At 33.2% G+C, this 21,447-nt stretch overlaps 1 protein-coding gene and 1 pseudogene across 3 annotated transcripts in view; one reads left to right on the top strand and one right to left on the bottom strand.

Moving 5' to 3' along the window:
- Nucleotides 1-21,447, bottom strand: part of IMMP1L (inner mitochondrial membrane peptidase subunit 1) — a 60,155-nt gene that overhangs the window by 32,479 nt on the left and 6,229 nt on the right. Inside the window, exons 2-3 of one of the 3 annotated variants that reach the window (XM_054585966.1) lie at nt 20,530-20,597; nt 16,917-17,029 (exon numbers count right to left, since the gene is read on the bottom strand). The gene's annotated coding sequence lies outside the window, so the exon portion shown is untranslated. Of the gene's footprint in view, nt 1-15,600; nt 15,625-16,916; nt 17,030-20,529; nt 20,598-21,447 lie in introns of all 3 variants that reach the window. The other 2 variants (XM_054585965.1, XM_054585964.1) reach the window with 2 other exon arrangements.
- LOC129080670 (cell death activator CIDE-B-like) lies at nt 14,526-15,077 on the top strand (annotated as a pseudogene).

The raw sequence follows: 21,447 nt of genomic DNA, 5'->3' as shown, positions 1-21,447 counted from the left end.
AATGCACTTTCTCATATAATGATATACATAAGGAAACTGAAAGATATATGTCCATTTCCGATTCTGACTGGAAATTATGGTGACTATCTAGGAGAGAACAACAAAGACTCATTAAGACATGGATGCTGAGTGATACACTCTGCTCAATAGCTAAATAATTCACTCACACAGCAGCCTCTCTATCAGAGCAATTCAAAATGCTGCCATTTCGAAATCACCTTCGGGGCTGCTCATGAATTGTTCAAATCTATAATGTTAAATCTACTATAAGACTTGTGCAGAGGGTTGTTTTGTTTTTGTTTTTTTTTTATGTTTTAGAACTGCAAAATAAAGGAGCTCTGATCCCCATAATCTATGAAGATTTTACAATATTTAAACCTATTTATTTTGAGTCATTACCAGAGGAAATAATTGCCATCACTTTAAGGTTTAAAGCAGCAAGTAGTGTTTTAAATCTGACTGCAGCATCAAAATAACCTGAGGACTGAATTCAAAATCCAAATTCCCAGGCTCCCATCAGAGAGCTAAAGAATGACCATCTGTGGGAGCAAGGCTGCAGAATCTGTAGATTTAATAAGCTCCCAGAAAAGAAGGCCAGTAAAAAACTTTGTGCTGTTATTTGAGACCACTGAGACATATTAAACACGCACAGACATTTGACAAAATTGAAACATTATTTTAAACTGAATGTTAACTTTAGGATAATTCTATTAATTTTCATTGAATAAACTTTATAATGCTAATATTTCAGTAATTTTAAAAACCCAACACCAAAACACATTTTTATGTTTATAAAGCATGAATAGCCATTACTTTTAATATAATCAATACCAGCTTCCAAACAGTGAAATACCAAAACCATCTCATTCATCTACTAATACCCCCCCAAGGCTATATAGTCCATCTGTTTCAGGACCATATACAAGTTGTTCTAGCAATAGCTGAAGGGTATGGACTCCAATGGAAGAAATATCATTTAGCATTGTCACTGACTAGCGGTCACTGTGCCAGTCTACTGTTCACCCATGGCTCTCTGTTATGACACTAGGGCTCATAAATTACCAAAGGGGAAAAAACGAGTTTATCATCTCTTAAATAATCAAGAATTGCTATGAGTCACATCCTGCTCTTTTGTTACACCTTAGTCCGTTTTTTAAAATATTTTTCTTTTAGTTTCTCTCATGCTTTCTTTCTTTCTCTTATCTCCAAAAATGCCTCCCTTAACTCTTACTGACATCATTATGGGTCACTTAGGTACCGTATTTTGCCTTGTATAATGGGCACCCTTTGCCCAAATTTTTGATGGAAAAATAGGATGCACATTATACATGGGTAGTACTAATTCCATTTCTATATACTGTAAAATGAAAGTTTTTTTTCCCCTGAAAGTTTGGGCCAAAAACGTGGATGCATATTATACATGGTAAAATATGGTAAATAATTTAGTATCTGTAGCTTTTAAAGATAAGCTAAATTCCCTATGTTATCAATAAGGTATTAAAGTCAAGTAACCTATATCTATCTGAAAAGAATGTATATCACTGAGAAGACCTTCTGTTTATAGTGAATTTAACAAAGATGAGTTTATTTGGGACTTTCCAAATGAAATAACCATCTCCAACCAAATAAGAATAAAGCCCAGGATGAAGAAGGTAAAAACACTCTTCAGAGCCATTCAGTAACCAAGTGAATAAACAGCAGAAAAGCAAACAGCGGCCATGTTTAATAAAAGCTTTCAGACATATTTTGTTTTGAAAGGAAAGCTACTTTTAAAAAAGTAAGTTTATAATACTATTAATCACCTAAAGAAAGTTAACCTGAGAAAATACACTACCTGGCAAAATAATTTGAAACTACATATAAACCAAATATTTTCTATTTCAAGTAAAAGTAATTATGAGGATAAAAGAAATATTTTATTTATTGATTTGAGAGAGAAAGAAACATTGATTTGTTGTTCCACTTATTTATGCATTCATTGGTTGCTTTTTGTATATGCCCTGACTGGGGATGGAACCCACAACCTTGGTGTGCTGGGACAATGCTCTAACCAACTGAGCTACCTGTCCAGGGCCAAGAGGAAGATTTTAGGCTACTTATTTCAAAGATAGATCTTTTCATTATGATAATAAAATTTTAAATACACAGCTTTTCCAATAACAAAAATACTAATAGAAAACTAAAAAAATCCTTTATTAATTAATGTAACACAGTTCACTAAAAATATTAAGTTTTCTCATTTATTTATTTTAAATGTGACAAAATGAAGAAACACATTTTGGACTATAATAGCTTGGATCCAGTTGAAACAAAATCCATGAAGAATGACAAGTTTGCTAGGTAGGTCTGACCAAAAAGCTCTATATAACATTTATTGTATTTCATATATTGATTTTCCTAATAAAGACTTCATATGAAAAAGAATAAAATGCACTATATGTAAACAGAGGCTATAAATCAATATATTGTGCATAATAGATTATATTTTACTTATTCTTTATAATTTCAAAAATTATTTGTCACATCTATGTAGTTAAAATTTTAGAGTTTAAAAACATGATCAAGGTTTTCTAATCTATTTTTTTTTAAAGGCAAAGCTACTAAATTAAAAAGCACAGTAAGCTAAAAATCAAGTTCTATGAATAAATATTTTAAAAGTAAGTACTCTAGGATCATAACACTGACAACACTAATTATCTTTTCTAGTCCTGGCAGTTTTGTTGCATACTGTTTGGGTGACTGATGGGATAATTTCACTTCATTTTCTCTCAGTTTATTCTGGACCATGTAAGAGAAGAATATTAAAATAATGAACATCTCTAAACAAAGTGCTTGATAAAGTTTTCAGTCGAAATAAAATGCTTAAAAAATGAACCTCAATTAACTAATACATGGTTCCAGAGCAAATTACTAAACCCCCATCTCCTAAAAGAAAACTTTGACTAATAATTTCTGATTTAAAAAAGTCTATTCAGTATTATTATTATTTTAGGACTTTTATATAGTAAGACACTACACTTTCACAAAGAGCCCTTTTTGTCAGCAGTATAAGCTAGCATTATCATAATTTTGAAAAATATGTCTATATATTTTATATCATTAAATGTTTTATTTACTAAAAATATTTAAACAGCATGAATCAAATCAGTCATAAACAGGTGAAGTGTATGACAAAGAAAAGTATTCCAGTTCCTTACATCTATAAATGTTTAATTTACTGATAATGGCTTTATATCCAAAACACTAAAATATAAATTAATATTTAATCTCAAATATTTAATCTCAATTATAGATCTTCAATAGCAAATATACATCACTCAAATAGAAAAAGTATAAAAGACAGTATTAATCAACTTTTCAAATTGAACATTTAAATAAATTTTAAGTCATACATAGGTTACAGTTTATATATGTCTTACATATTTTATAAGTCAAATTTATAAGGCTCCATATTTTAAAAATTAATAAAAAGAATTTTCTTTGCCTTGATCACCTGAGTTTTTGTTGTTGTTTATAAAATTAATCACAGTTAGGATAGAAATCGCTTTCAGCTTCATGAATGACATCCAAGAGATGGGAAAGGATTAGTTCTCAGTCGCTGCCAGTTATAGCGCCAGGTGGCTTTTTCTGCAGTGAAGGTGTTACCGATAATCCCATTACACTGGTACTAAATCTTGCAGACATCAAAATTATCACCAAGGATCCTTTTCATCCCATCCTTTCCAAATGACTGGAAGTCGCTTCACCTGAAAGAAGTCAAATCCACATGCAGCTGCTGTTTTAGCAGGCAGCAAACTCCCTGAGAATGCCAGTCGTGATTCAATTTTGCTGTGCTGGTGGCCCCCTATTCCCTGTCCAATAATACATCTGTTAAAAAATCCTACAGCTACAAATCAAGTTTAATCCTACCAGGGACCTCATGTTGGTCTTGTCTTCCAAAAAGGCAGCAGGTTCTGCTGTCTATCTTTGCCAGCGTCTGGGGAATACCCTTTAAATCCCAGCCCTACTTAGAAGAATAAGCTAAGGATCACAAAACATGACCTCAAAAACCCTGATATGACTATATTCTGACCCAGAGGCATTCATTCTAGGTGAAGATTAGAACTTTGCATAATAAGATTACACAGCAAGTGAATGATATCAAGGGACTATCCATATGCAGCCGCCTGGTTTTCTATAGACAGCCTGTGCTCTGCAATATGCAGTACAGACGAAAAAGAGCTTGGTCTTTCTAGCTGAAATAAAATAGATTCACATAAATTAGTTGGCCATTTCCAGATTCCTAAATCCCCTATTACATCTTTTATTGACAGCTCCTGTGAGGATAGCACAAATGTTATTCCTTTTTATTCTGTGCTTCTGTAACAATCATGCTCTGTAATTGAAATGTACATAGATTATGGCCCAAAATTAACATGTTGTTTGCTGTAATCTTGGATTACAATTCATTGTGTACATAATAAAATTAGGAAATCAATGGATGGATTTATCAGCTCCAAGAAACTAGAGGTATTGTTTAAAGAATTGCTTAACATTTTGTGCCAATCCTTTAAACGCAGAAGTCACAGGGAGAAGTCAATAAAAATTTAAGCGATTAAAAGAATACAACATGTATCAGCCAATATCTGTGTAAGTTAGATTACAAATGAATAAGCTCAATTCCCTCAAAATTTAGAAAATATTAAAAATTCAGAGATCTCTTGAGCCTATCATTTTTCTCTCTAAACCATACTTGAGCAAAAAAGTCAATTACATATAAGAAGGTCTCTACTTTTCATAAAGTACTTTATACAAAGCATCTTGATCATTTTATACTTTCAGATATTTGAATCAATTAAAATCAATTATAATTCAAGGTTTTAGAACTCTTAACTTTAGGCTTTTGAAGTATTTAGTGAAATAACTTCTCCTTATATTGGAATATATATAGAACACTTAAAATGTATAGAATCCTAGAGATGTTTAGAAAACAATACTTTGTGTCCAGCATTTTTCTTCTAAGTTTAAAGTATACCAGCTCTTAGCAAACATATATGAAAAGAGAAATTAATATCATTGATACAAAGACTGATATAGAACAATTCTAAGAATGCAAAGAGGAATTCTCAAGTTTATATTTTTTTAAAAAGTACTAAGATTTGACATGCAATTCTTGTAAAACTAAGGTCCTTGGTATTCTTGAAATTGGGCTTAATCTGACAAGTTCGATTTGCCCACAATTGCTAAGGAACATACTGCATCCCTTATATTAGCCATTATCTTTTGTCATTACAGTATCTTAAGCATAGCTATAATGTATCAGTTAAGTGCTCAGGAGTCAAGTGACATAATTCTGATATTGTGTATTAAATAGGCAGATATATACCAACAGCTTAAGTGGTAAAGCTATAAAAAAACACTGTGTGTAACTTCAACTACACAGTGCATGAATACTTTTTGATTACCTTCATTAGGATATTAGTAGAAAAATAATGAGGAATGCAAAAAACCACACATTTCTGTTATGGTATTTATATGTAATACATTAGAGCTATACTGTTCAATAAAGTAGCCACTAGCTACATATGGCTATTGAGCATTGGAAATGTTACTAGTCTAAACTGAGAGGTATTGTAAGAATAAAATATACACTGGACTTTGAAGACTTAGTACAAAGAAAAAGTAAAATATATTGATTATATGTTGAAAATATAACAGTCTAGATATAGTGGGTTAAATAATATATGTATATATGATTCTCATATTTCATTTGGACAGAAACTAAAGCAGAGGGTTATTATAGAAGAACAGACATTCCAGTGTCAAATCTGATAGATGAGCATAGCAAAGAAAGAACAAAAAGGAGTCGTTTTAGAGTCTATTTCATATTTCTAGCTTTAGAAGAAGGGAACAGCCAAACTGCTGACCATGATATACCAAAAAAGAATAATATTTAATATTTACAAAAATGCTTTAGTCCAATAAGTATAGGTTTTAAGAAAAAGTACACCTTTGGCAACATCATAAAAGACTAGTAAAGGACTATTGAGTCCAAAACACAGCAACTTCAAAAAACATGCCTGGATCTAGCAAGAACCATGATTTTTTTCCTAAGGTGCTATATAATTATTTATATTCACCTTTTAAAAATGCATCAGAAGTAATGACTGTAGAGATTTGAAGCATTTAATATGTTTCAGAATTTTAGGGTCAATTTTATAGATTATTAGGAAGTTGCTTATCCACTAGTTTTCTCATTATCCATCAATGTAGGTTTCAAAAATGCATTAATAAAAAGTTTTACAGAAAGAAGGAAAACTGTAGAGTTAAAATATAAAATATATACAAAATTTAACTCAAGAAAGTTAATGGTAGATTAGCATTACCACAGAAAATTGTTATTATACAATTAAAATACAAAGTCTATCTTTGTCATACATCAGAATATTCAATATAAACAACAGTATGTAAGTATTTAAGTCATTTAAAAATTGCTTTTTCATAATTATTCTTCTATAATATTTCTCTAAAATACTAAGGGTAAAGATGAAATGTGAGAATCAATAAATAAGATGGATAACACCTAAGTCAGTTTTTTCCGACCTAGCTATGCCATTTTTTCCTTACCCTTTTAAAATCATGCATTTCTTTCCTATTCTCGTTACAAGTATCACATATACACACAGAAACACACACACACATGCACACAAACAAAACAATAATAAAAAAAACTTTCTAACCATCAATATATGAGAGCAATGATATTCAGTCTAAGTTAATCCCCAGACATCCAAATTCATGAATAAAAATTCATCAGTTTTAAATACACTGAGCCTATTAAGCAAGAACAAAAGCATATGCACAAAAGAGCTTTTAATATATTTCAAAGCCCACAAGAGCCATGGTCTCATTAAAATTATAAATTACACAAACATGGAATGAAGATTCAAACTGCAGTGCAGCTAAGCAGATTACAGAAAACCCCGCGTTCCATATGATAACACACCATGGCCCTCCCAGATGGGGGCTTGGAACAAAAAGGCCATCACCACAGCTAGGGAAAACCTCCTTGTGATCTCTGGTTTCTGTTCAGCAGATGACAGCCAAATAATATGTTGATTATTCTGTTTGTGCTGCTAAGCTTGTAAGATGGAATAAAAGCGATATGATCTATTGTGAACCCAATGTTAATGTGTTGCTCCACTCATAAATAATATACTGAATTTATTTTGAAACTATCTTTTATCTGAATTTTAGTTTTTAAATGCATGAATTAAAATAAAAGCCAAGATAAAATATCATTTAATTTGATGCTTTAAACTAAGAAATGTAGATGACAAGTAAAAAATATCTAAGTGCTTAGCTAAGAGTCAAGTACAATCACCTTTCTGTAATTTCAGAGCTGTGATCAGATATAAAGCACATTTTTAAATAGGCAATTGCTCTCATTAAGAAATATAAATGTAAAATTATATAATACAATAAGTTAATAATATACACTACTGACAAGATAAAAACTAAAATACCAGGGAACATAAAAACACTTTTCTGCACCACAAATATATAATAGCACACAATCAGAACATGTCTCTCATGTATTTCTGAATAATAAAAAGTATTGCTGAGGGCCTTATTAATGTTTATAACTTGTACAAAAATGGAAGCTCACAAGAAAACCTACTTGAAAATTAAAACATAATTTTTCCCTCAATTAAATATCCTAAACTTTAACAGAGTAAAATGAGGTAACTGGGGTTGTGTCTGTAAATACTTCACCAAATTTTATATTTCATGGATAAAAACTTTTGTGAATACTAGCATTATTAAAAGTATTGAAAATCATAACATATATTTTCCCACCCCAGAAATTCCTCCTTGAATAATCTAGTAGGCTCTTCTTAAAGGCAAACAACATAAAGAAAACAATACATTAAAGATGCATTTGAGGCAAACATAGAAGAACAATCTGTTTTCTTAAGGGGTATTTTGTATAAAAAGCACATACTTATGGTCATTAACATAGACCCACCTCCTTTTTCTGTCTAAAAATTTAGATTCTTAAGTCTGAAAAGCAGAACAAAATTGCCTAACATGAAAATACAGTCTAAAGTTGCAGATCTAAAAGGTAAAACAGTAACACTTTTAGAGAAAAGCAAAAAACATCCTTGAGGTAGACAAATATTTTAAACAAGATGCAAAAAGCACTAAACATAAATGACAAACTAGACTACTTTAAAGTCATAATTATCTGTTCATCAAAAGAACTATAAGTAGTAGGTAGAAAGGGAAAACCTCAGAGTAGGAGAAATGTTTGCAGTACCTATTTTCAATGAAGGATTCACATTCCAAATATATAAAGAACATCTACAAATCAAAGAAAAAGCCCAACAGAAAAATAGGCGAAAGAAATGAACAGGTACTTCACAAAAGAGAATAGTAAAATAGGTAATATACATATGAAAAGATACTCAACTTGATTAATCACCAGAGAACTAGGAAATAAAATAACAACGGTTTACTATTTATAAACACCAGAATCTGAAAAATAGGAGAGGTGGGGAAAAGGATCTAGTGTTGACAAAGTCATGGAGCAAGGAAAACTCTCATATGAATGTAAACTAGTATAACCACATTAGAAAACTGTTTGGCAATACTGACTAAAGTTGGACAAATATATACTTATGATCCAGTAATTTTGACCCTAGATATATCCTCAAATGAAACATAAATATATTAACCAAGAGATATGTGTTAGAAAGCATATAGTAGCATTATATGGAAACCATCCAAATGTCAATTAACAGAACAGATTAAAAATAGTTATGAAATAGTCATATAATAAAATGCAGCAATGAAAATTAACAAAGTACAATTACATGCAACAGTGTAAGCAAATCTCAAGAACTAAAATTGAGCAAAGGAAACCAAACATAAAACAGACTGTAATATCCTATACAAAACATATAAAAACAAGCAAGACTATGCTACTGAAAGTCAAGGTAGTGGTTATTTTACTGCAGGGAGGGAAATAATGACTGGAAGAGAACATGAAAGTGTCTTCTAGGGTACTGATAATGTTTTTTTTTTTTTAATCTGGATGTGGTTACATGGGTTATTTGGCTTCTAAAAAATTCATTGAGCAATCCACTTACAATATGTGCACTTCCTGTATATAGAGCTTTCTTTAAAAAAGGTAGTTTTATACACAAATGTAGAGATATACATGGATAGTCAAAATTCTTATAAGAAATTTTGGAACAAAAACTAAAGGTTCTGATATTATTTACTTAAATAATCAAATTTTCAACAACAGCTAAGTAAGTTCCTGGACTCTCATAAATGGAGTAGCAACAGCCTTTTACCCTGTTATCTTTCTCCATACCCCAACCTGTAATACCTGATTTTCAGATATCTGGCTTTAGTGTCAGGAGTAGCTTCTCCTGCTGCTGCTGCTATAACAGAGCTACTAAAATAGTCCCAGGACTGAAGTTTTGTCTTCATGTGGGCAACTAAAGTAGCACAGAAAAGGCAGTATAAAGAATACGTGTCTGCTCCCTGGCTGGTGTAGCTCAATGGATTGAGTGCAGGCCTGAGAACCAAAGGATCACTGGTTCGATTCCCAGTCAGGGCACATGCCTGGGTTGTGCGCCAGGTCCCCAGTAGGGGACACCTGAGAGGCAATCACACATTGATGTTTCTCTTCCTCTCTTTCTCCCTCCCTTCCCCTCTCTCTAAAATAAATAAAATCTTTAAAAATATATATATGTTTGCCACTTCCCCCTTGCACTCAAATTTGGTAAGATTTTGTTAATTATGAAAGTTTATTACCTAATTTAATAGGGATCGCTTGAAAACTTTTATTATTTTTCAATGCAGGTAAAGAAAATATAATTCATTCTTTAATATCAATATCATACCAATAAAATGAAGCTTCATGATGATAAGATAAACTAATCTATGCTAGTCATTGTGTCCCACTTAAGTATTTTCACTATTTCTATACTGGAATCAACATACAATTTACAACACAGTTTTGCTCATATCAAAAAGACTTCAAGAAATAAGATAAAAGAAATCATAAAAAGATTATAGGGTTCGTTTTTCATTTATATGACAAATACTTATTCAATGCTTACTATCTTCCAATCTCTGGGGATACAGCAATAAAACTACAACACATTCACATGTTAAAAAATACTACGCAGCAGAAAGAAAGAAGTAACTCCTAACCTTTGCAACATCATGGATGGAACTGGAGAGCATTATGCTAAGTAAAATAAGCCAGGCAGTGAAAGACAAATACCACATGATCTCACCTATAAGTGGAACCTAATGAACAAAACAAACAAATGAGCAAAATAGAACCAGAGACTTGAAAATAAAGAACAAATTGACAGTGACCAAAAGGGAGAGTTGAGAGGGATAACAGGGGAAAAAAGGGGAAGGGGCAAGCAAATGAACATGAACAGAGGACTCAAGGGCACGGACAATGGGGGGAACTGCCTGTGGGAGCTGCGGGGGATGGGACGCGGTGAGCAATGGGGAAAAAGGTGGGACAGCTGTAACTGAACAATTACACACCCACACACACACACACACATCATTAAAAAAAGAATAACTGCAGTTCTGATGTCATGAAAAGAAGTGAGTACATCAAGTGTAACGCAGTAGTAAGTTTTCGCTGTCATATAAAACTTACACTGAAAGCTAACAATGTCTCTACCTTTGTCTTTTAACCTTCTCATGTGTAGAACTACCCAGGGTTTTAACTTCACCTCAATTCTCAACCCTATACTCTAGCACTAAACTAACCCTAAATAAAAGTCTTTTCCCAAACCTAAAAAAAAAATATAAAAACAATCTAAACAATATACAGTAAAAGTCCCATCAACTGTTTTCCTCAGCCATCTACACACTGGATTTAGATTTTGTATACTCTTCCAGATTTTCTTTATACAAATACAAGTATCTTTAAATATATATTTATATTCTCTTCCCTTTCAAAAAAAAAGTAGTTTACATTATACTGTTTGAACTCTGCTCTTTTCAAATAACAATGTATTTGGAAAACTTTCCAAATCTGCATACAGAGAAAATCTTTTCTTTTTTTTACATCGGTAGAGCATAGATATGCCATAGATCATTTAACAAGTATACTACTGGTAGACATTAGGGGTTTTTCTAATAGTTTGCTACTACAAAAAAAAAAAGCTACAATTAAAACTCCTATACATGTTATATTTTAAGTACACCAGTATATCTGTAAAAAATTCCCATAATTGGTACTGAGACAAATATGTAAATACATTGTCCTTTTTCCAGAAGTTGCCAGTTTATGAGGGTTGTACCCTTTTGCACTTCCACCACATATGGATCTCGCATGTGTCCTAGAAAAAGCCTCTCTTTGGACCTCTAAGATATTTTTTTTATAAGGCAAATTCTGGAATATGTTCTCTTTGCAAAAACCTGCATGAAGCTCTTTGTTCATTTTTCCTTAAATGCACATGAAAAATTTATTGGTTTATTAAATTTAAGAGCAAATGAATTTACAAATTTAAAAACACCTCTCTGATACAGGAAATCACCATCGTGATGCCTATTGTCCTAGAATAGCAATTGTTTATCTCACAAAAATCTCCTGCCCTCGAACAACTGATATACTGTTTTTTCTTCAGATACGTTCAATAGTTTATAATTGGGTGAGCATTCAAATGCATTTCACCTTTAAACGAACGTTTTCCTGAAGCACTTAAAAGTTATCGTGAAACCAAATCTGTGTCATTTCTGTATTTTCCCTTAAAAAACTACCATTTCAAAGGCCGTTTAATCCTTACGACTGCAATTTTCAATAGACAGTGTCACTTAATACACTGTTTTTACTTCAGTGCTCATGCTATCAAATATTTCTAGTTAGAAAACAACCACTTAAGTCCACTGGACTTTGCATGTGAAGGAATTCTTTTAAGCAAAACCAGTTTCAATATCACTGTTTTGTAAGAAAACATGTACTTGATAATTTTGATTCCCTGATTACATAAGAACACATCACTATATGTAATGTAATCTATGTTTCATTTTAATCATTCAGAAATCAGTTATAAAATAGTCTCAGTTCTCTCAAACTGGCTAGCCTAGATACAGACCCCAAAATAAATTTTAAAAAGCTGCCACCTATTCTCTGCTTTTAGTCAGTCAATGGGAAAGACGCATACTTCAGCTCCAACCTAAGCAACGTATAATGTTAGGCAAATGCTGATTTTAATATTAGAGTCAATATAATGCACTGACAGCAAAAAGAAAAAGGAAAAAAAAGAAGAATTACCTAACAAAGCTTAAACAAAACAAAATGTATCACAAGTAGCCCCCAGAACACAAAAGTTTATCGGTCTAATACAATTTAGGAGAACTACACAGCATAATGGTCTCTGAGGAAATCAAATAAATTCTGTGAAATGACTGACGTTTACAATGTGAACTTTGAGCTGCCAAAACACAATTTAAATTTTACTCAATTTGTCTTCTTTAAAAAAACAGAACGGTAAATTTTAGATTTTAGAAGTCTTTTAGAAGAATATTCCTACCGAACAAATTTTGGCACATGAAAGGATAGGATTCACTCATCTACAAAATTAACAGATGAGAAATATACCATTTATTTACAATAGTCCATGAATGAGGAATTACTCAAAGTAAAATTTTCAATCAAAGTTAGAATATATTATGGCTGCCTTTTGAAAGAGGAACTGGAATAAAGCACAGTAACATTTGGGGGGCTTTATATATAGCACTCCTTATGCTAAGTCAGTTCTTGGTTAAGAGTCAAAAGAATATCTGATAACATCTGAAAACTAGTCAAGCAAATTTTCCACTTAAATGGCTGGACACACTCAAGAACATATCCTGATTTCACTTTTCACTTTGTTTTCTTTAAGTTGCAACCCCCAAGTGGACAGGTTGGTCGGGTTTCTAGCTCCAACTTGCTAAATGACCTTGTTCAAGTGACTTGATCTCTCTAGCCCTCCTTACTTTCGTCACCAGTAAAGCTGTTATAGAAAACATGACATGCCAGTAAATTTGCTAATAAAGTAAAACAAAGAGTTACTATATTAGGTCCTATATCTGTATCTATATTATAGCTATATATTTATTTATCCACCCATCCTCACCCAAGAACACGCTTATTGATTTCTGAGGGGAAGCAAGGGGGAAAGAGAGGGAGAGAAGCATCAATGTGAGTATTGGTTGCCTCTCATATACTCCCTGACTGGGAACCGAACCCACAACTACGTATGTAAGTACCCAGACCGGGGATCTAACAGGCAACCTTTTGGTGTATGGGACGACACTCAACCAACTCCGCCACCCAGCCAAGGCTATATCTATATTATCTATATGTATACTATTTGTTTAAACTATCACAAATTAAAGGCCACTTTACCATATACTTAAGGCCTACAGTAAAAGAAACTATAATCCCTTCAGAATCTTCCCCAATATTTAATATTACTCTCATGATATAATAAATTTCTCATGCATTCACTTAAATTAATTTAAAATACCACTATAATAAATTATCTTTAACCTGAAAATATATGACTTTTTCTACATGACACATATTAAAAAAACACAAGAAACATAAAAGAACATTCATGGCAATGTCATTTATAACAAACTGTAGAAACAACCCAAACATCCAGCAATATTAGAATAAATGAATTGTCATATTCATTCCAAAGGAATAATATATTGGGTTTGCCAAAAAGCTCATTTGTTTTTTTCTGTAAGATGGCTCTAGAGGCACTTTTAGTTGTCTCTAACTTCATTCAAAACAATTCTGTTAAATTGTATTGTGACAGCTGTCATATCAGCGTGCACTTTAATAAAACTTATCAAAATTGGGGAATTTTTGTGTAGCCATTTTAATACTGAAGATGGAAGAAAATATGCAACATTTTCAGCATTTACCTTTATTAATTCAATAAAGGTAAAGATGCAACTGAAATCAAAAAAAAAAATTTGTGCAGTGTATGGAGATGCTGTGACTGATCAAACACGTCAAAAGTGGTTTGCAAAGTTTCGTGCTGGAGATTTCTCGCTTGACAATTCTCCACGGTTGGGTAGACTAGCTGAAGTTGATAGTTATCAAATCAAGACATTAATTGAGAACAATCAATGTTACACCACACGGGAGGTAGCCGACATAATCAAAATATCCAAATCAATAGTAATTGGTGAAAATGAAAAATGTGTCTTTTATTTTGCAGAAAAAAACACTCAGACTTTTTAGTCAACCCAATATTAATAATGAAAATGAATGAAGTAAAACTACATGCAACTACGTAGATGATCTTTCAAACATAATGCTGGGTAAAGGAAGAAAAAATACATATGATTCCACACAGTGATGGTCACCAGCAGGCCCACCCATGTCCCATGTCACCTGGTACCCCAGCCAGCACCCCAGAGCTGCGGTAGCATCGTGGGTGGCACCAGCCTGAAGGGAAGTATAGTCTGTCACAGTCTCCAGGCTGAGGTCAGTACACAACATGTGCTATGAGTCTGGTCTTAGGATCTGGATCTCAGCTCTACCACTTCAGTCCCTTTCTACGTCTGTGAGAGCAGCTGCCGCACGCCAGGAACTGCTTGATAAAGCTTGGAGACCCTGCTGAATGGAATGCTAACCATGGGTGCTAAAGGGGATGGCACCTCCACAGAGGGCAAGGACTTCTTCCAGTTGCTGCAAGGCAACACATGCCTGACTGTGCTAGAGCTGGGGCACAGCGGGAGCCCTAGCAAGAAAGGATGCTGTCACCTGGCCTGGGCTGGGAGAAGCCCAAGTACAGCAAGGGCATCATCCTCATTACGTTCAACACATACAAACAACACCCTCAAGATGTCTTTGGCAGCCTGAACATAAAAGCCACATTCTACGGTTCTATTCATGAGTTTTGACTTTCAGTGATGTGGCTCCAAAAGAGTACTCAAGAAGCTCCTTCAGTTGGACCTTCAGGTTGCTGCAAGGCCTGGGCCACATAGCATTGGAAATTTCCTCCACCCTTTATCATGCAATGGAGCTGGCTGAGCGGTGGCAGTGGTAGCAGCTAAGTTGCCACCACCCTTACTCAGAAGGGGCTCTGAGCTTCTGCCCCAACGTGTTCCACGAGACACATTGTTAAGGACTTTGACAGTATCAGGTTTGAGGACATGCAGGTAGTACAAACTAGATAACTCACCTGATTTCCCCCTGTTCTCTGACTGCACTGTGATAGGCCCCATCAACAGAATGCCTTCCATTCCGAGCCTATACCCTTTCCTGAAGGCTGCTGTCCCTTCCCAGACATTTTTCCAGCTTCCCACTTACCCTGAAAGACCACACACCTGTCCCCAGGCATCTTGACCCCACCATGATTGCTGGTACATCTAAATTCCTTACAAGTCTTCCCATCACTAGGCTACCCAGAACACTGAAGACAACCCTCTCTTACTTTACTTTTTCAAAAAAAAAAAGGTAAAATATTTGCCAAAAAAGAATACATGATTCCATAAACATTGAAGACACAAAAAGTAAACATTGCTGAGCAATACATAGTATAAAAGTGATAAAATTATATAAATAATTACCATAAATATCAGGACATTGGTTACCTGTAAAGAAAAGGAAGATTATATAAAGAGCATCTATACCAGTGATGATCTATGGAAATATGGATGTCTGCTTTATAATTATTCATTTTACTATGCACTTATATTTTTATATGGTGTTCATTTTACAATAAGTAAGTTCAAAATGACTTATTTTCTGAAATAATATATTTTTATAGAAAAGGAAGAAAAGGCTTTTCTTTTTTGCTATCAATTTTATTTTCTTGGTCTACATTTCAAATTTTTATTGCAATATTTTAATAATAAAGAGACAAATCAGTATGCCTGACTCTCCATAATCCTAATTAAGAGATTTCACAGGCTTTCCAAATGGCTATCAAAAAAGTACCAGGCCATTAAAGAGTGCAAGACCAGTTATCCTGTTAAATCTTTGCTTAGATCATGTTGTTTCAATCATTTTTCCTTCTTTTCAAGGAAATGTATGACTATTTTCAAAAGAAAATCTACCTTACCTACAGGCAATAATTTTATTCAGGTTTCACTCCAAAAAATATAACAATATTTTAGATCAAAAGTAGGAGGAAAAACACTTTTAATTCTCACACATTTTAAAACAATTTTGGGAGCGCCTGTGTCTGCATACAATGTGAGGGTTCATGGTAGGATGGACAATCACAACACCTGAGGTCCAAACCTATGTCATACGTGGTATTTTTCACTGTGTGTCTGGAAAATGTGACAGCTGGATGACAGGGTGGATATATAAAACAAGTCAGTCCCATGTATAAAATGTAATGTAGGGTGACCCATTTGAAATAGACCCAACAATGCCTAATTAAAATTACACTGGAGCTGTTTTAAATGTTTCCTTTAGAAAAACAATAATATAGGGAATTTTTTTACAAAAAAAGGTAACAATTTAAAACCTGACAGATTACACACACACACACACACTCACACACATACAATTTAGGAAATCCTAAAAGGTCCATCACCTAGAAGAATCCTTCAGGGTATGTTTGTTATAACTTTTAGATGCCATTAACAGGAAGCAGACAATGAATTTCAGAAGCAAGACTATCAGCACTCTCCCCGGTATCACTCACCATAGCCAAGTTTCTTTTGTTGTATACTGACTGTGTGTGTGAGTGTGCTAATGCTGCCAAGGATTCCCCTCTGTAGTGGGTCCTGCTAACCAGTTATTTGCCCATCTATTAAGTGCCAACTTTAAAAAATGACAGTGTCCAGCAGGGAGCAGCATTAGGACGTTCATAAGACTTAACTTGAACATGAACCAGACAGAAAAAAAAAGGAGAGGAAAAAAGCCCACTTACCATAGGTCTGTTCTACAATACATTCAGTTTTTGGGCTAACTGCAGGGCTTCCAGAAAAATGCATCTAAAGCACGTCTCAAAGCATATATGGGTAATCCATGGTTTCAGCATTCCTAAAGCAGAAATCAAAATTATATTAGGTGAAGGCTTCTCTCAGGCACATTGAGTTGAATTAATATATAATGTGACTATATGTCTCTCAGTTGTTAAGATGCATCTTCCTCTTTGGCAGGTCAATGGGATTTTGAATTCAGATATTCAAAGACACTTTGGATAATGATTTTAAAAGACCGAATATTAAAGTCCTTTATCTATTAGGGAATTTCAAGTAGGAAAACAAAGTAATTGGGTGACAATGTATGAACCAACCTAGAGAGAACTGTGTTCAAGCACTTAAAGAAGTTGATACCCAACCACATACAGTTCTGAAGTATCAAATTCCTCTACAACAATTAGCAAGTAATAGAGAGGACCTAACATTCATTTCTACATATCAGCATGAATATCTGAAGTTAATTTTAAGTATGAAAGGGCAGCAGAGAAGTAGTCTGTAATGCTGATAGGTTAAGACATTAGGTATTTACTGAATATGAATAAAAAAATCAATGTTTATGATGTTGTTGAAAAACCCTATGACCAGCTATAATATGACAAAGGCAAAGCCTATTATGCTTCATACTATTTTGGATATCAAACCTACATCTTATTCAACTATAATAACCCATGTCAATTCTTATGACTTAGAAAAAAGTTCTATCACCATTTTTATTTGAAATGTTAAAAGTTTGCTCTGTAGGTGTTTACCTGTAACATTTGAGAGTCAACACCAAAAACTAAATTTTTGCCATTAAAAGAAGGTAACAGCATATGAATATTCACCTTATAATATACAATTACATATAATATCTATCACATCAATATATTAACATATAAATATTTTAAATTTAATGAATATGTAAAAAGTTTCCTACTATTCTGACAAAATGGTGTGAGAATCTTGAATGTATGATATCAAGACTAAGTATCATTAATTTGACTGAAACTGAAAAAGACACTCGTGTATTAATCTTCTACCCTTTATCATTAAGCTCTTCATAGCATCATTCTTACCAGCTGCTCTCCTTAAAGTCTTCCTCTTATCCTATTTCATGTCTTTGCTATATTGTACATTGCACTTTTCTGATACTTACTCATTTCTACCAATCTATCTTCCCCCTCTTTACTGTTTCAACTCTAGTTGTTTTATTCAATCTCCTCTGTTTATGACTCTACCATCCTTTTTCTTTTTATCTTTGGACGCTTAAAAGTGAGATTTTTTTCCTTCTGTAATACATCTGCTTAAATATACTATTTCACCCATGTACAGGCACTGTGCTTGATCTTGACAATCTCATGTGATTGAAAGACTTAGCTAAATATACTTAAATTACATTGCTGCTACTTGCAAAAGTATTTCTCCTCTGAATTATTTACTATTTGAAGAACTCATTAACCATTTTGGAATTAATCCTGAAACACCCCAAAAATTCAAGGAAATCTAACCTCACAAATGCATTCCAGTCAATTTGGGATGAACACTATTCTAATGAAAACGTGATTTAGAACCTTACTACATCAGTGTGAATACTGAGTAATAAATATTTTATTTAATATTCATTTGATCATGCACTTGTGTATACTATCCTCATTAAAAAGCAAGAACACACTAAATAATGCTCCATTTCTAACATATATTATAAAGTCTGAAAAAAAATGTTTTACCTATTCAGTTATCTCCAATATGAACATTAATTTGAACAGTATATTGTGCAGCAATCTCATAATAAAATGTGCTCAAACTTTGAGATTTTTAAAAATCAGAAGATTATATAACACATTTACAATATATTTACCTAAAAAGAGACTGTACTATGTTGAGTAGATTATGATATAAGCTCCCTTCCCCTCCCCTGCCCATTCTCCCAAATTCACATCCATCTGGAACCTAAGAATGTGACGTTATTGGGATATAGGGTCTTTGCAGATATAATTAAGATAAGGATCGAGAATGCAAAAGAAAGCCCATTATGGAAAACAGAACAAGTAACTATGGAGAAATCAGAAGTAATTTAGGGAGAGAATAAAAAGAAAAAGAATTCTATTTAACATCCTCTGATATGTTAAATAAGATATTGTACATATACAACAAGAAGGGTATGAGAGGGTAGAATTAAAGAACAGAATTTAAAGAAATTTTAAAACAGAACGCCTGTCTTATCAACATCTCCCTTCACACAGAAAAAATATAAATTGGAATAAAAGTTGAACAAATACAGAATAACAACCCAAGGAGAGCAATAATTTCCCCAAAAAAGTTGCAGAGAAAGAGACTTCTCTCTCCCCTCCCAAAAATACACACACACACACACACACACACACACACACACACACACACGAAAAAATAATGGGAAAAACCTAGGTAATACAGAAAAAAAAAAAAAGAAGAGGAAGAAAAAAACATATATCCCTCTAGCCACATCTTTTCAGAGGCTGTCAAACTGGGGCCCATAAGCCAAATCCAGCCAACTCCATTTTAGCAAATAAGGTTTTACCAGAACACAGCTATGCCCATTCGTTTACATGTTGATGGCTGCATTTGGGCTACAACAGTGGTTAAGTAGTTGCAACAGGGAGTATATGGTCTGCAAAGCCTTAAAGATCTACTGTTGAGGCTTTTACAGAAAAAAGTTTGTCAAATCTTGATATAGAACTATGTTGTCCAATACAGTAGCAACTAGCCCAACGTAGTGTTGAAATTTTAATAATTAAAATAAAATTTAAACTTCAGTTCCTCAGTTGTATCAACCACATTGCAAGTTCCCAATAGCCATGTGTATTTAATGGCTATTGCAGTGGAAAATGTAGATACAGAACATTTTCATCAACACAGGAAGCTCTACTGGACAAGACTTAGCTGGAACTGTATTTTAATTACTGAGTTTAAAAAAGTGATATAGTGAAAAACAAACAAAAAATACTTAAGAGAAGCAGAAAGATTAAATTCAGAAAAATAGAAATTATTAACATTAGAAAAGGAAATAATGCATAAAATCTAAGATACCATTCTATGAAAATACCACTAAAATACAATTTTTAAATATTTCAAAGTTATTCAGAGAGAAAAGACATGAATTGAAAGAAAATCCAAAGATAAAGATACAGTATTAAAAACTAGAATCTAAATATCATCATAGATATGGAATATAAAAGAATTCAATGTACAGAATACAATTAATGCTATCAAATTTGAAAATTACAAAAAATTGCTTAACAAGAAATTATAAAGCAAAGTAAGGTAGAATTAGTAGTTAGAGCAAGAGCCATGAACAGAATGTTTCATGAAAGTTGTATAATACATGGTTCCAATTTAGTTTTGAGCTGCCAGAATACCATGAGATCTTGTGGTAGCCTCCACAGTATCTGTTACATGCTTTACCTGCACTGACACAATAGGAATATGAACCTTAGGTCTCAGAAAAGCCACTGAAAGACCAACCAAAGGGGTACCCATTTTTCTTACGGGGTCCTAGTTGCCTACCATGACCATTGTTTCCCGGCGTAGGTCCTTTGTTACCTTTAATAGGTCACTGCAGTCTTTCCACTGTACCTGAAGACTTCTAGGAATATCAGATTGTTGGAATCCTAGAAGAAAAATGGTCCCACTGTGTGGTTACTTGGGTGATATACATGCTGCTTATGTAACTCCCAGACTGAGATTTTATATAGCTGATTTCATTTTTTTGGTGAGGGAAAACATCTTCATTTTTTTAGATCCTTTATTATAGAAAAGTTTGAGGGTTACAGAAAAATGAAGAGTGAGGTACAGAAATTTTCGAAATACTCCTGGCCTTACACATATATAGCTTCCCTCATTATCACTCACCAGATGGTATTAGGTTGGCCAAAAAGTCTATGTTTTTTCCCACAAAATAAAAGACACGTTTTTCATTTTCACCAATAACATTATTGATTTGGATATTTTAAGTATGTTGGCTATCTCTCACATAATATAATGTTGATTTTTTTTAGCTGTCTCGATTTGATCACTATCAATTTCAACCGGTCTACTCAACTATGGAGTATCGTCCTGTGAGAAATCTCCAGCTTGAAACTTCACAAACCACTTTTGACATGTTTCCTCAGTCACAGTACCTTCTCCATACACTGCACAAATCTCTGTGTGTGTGTGTGTGTGTGTGTGTGTGTGTGTGTGTGTGTGTGTGTGTCGGCTGCATTTTTACCTTGGTTGAAATAATACAGCATAAAATGTTGCATATTTTCTTCCATCTTCAAAATTGAAATGGCTATACAAAAATTAACAAATTTTGGTTGTTGTTTTTTTTTAATGCACACTGATATAACAGCTGTCATAATACAACCTGACAAAATTGTTTCAAATTAAGTTCAAGACAACTAAGTGCTACTAGAGCCATTTTATGTAAAAAATCAAACAAACTTTTGGACCAACCTAATACTTTTTTTTTCTAAATAC

Source organism: Pteronotus mesoamericanus, unplaced genomic scaffold, assembly GCF_021234165.1.
Source record: "Pteronotus mesoamericanus isolate MK-2021 breed Mesoamerican mustached bat unplaced genomic scaffold, CSHL_Meso_final contig_90, whole genome shotgun sequence".
NCBI classification, from domain to species: domain Eukaryota; kingdom Metazoa; phylum Chordata; class Mammalia; order Chiroptera; family Mormoopidae; genus Pteronotus; species Pteronotus mesoamericanus.
Note: the sequence above shows the minus strand (reverse complement) of the source record. Positions and strands in the feature narration are given on the sequence as shown.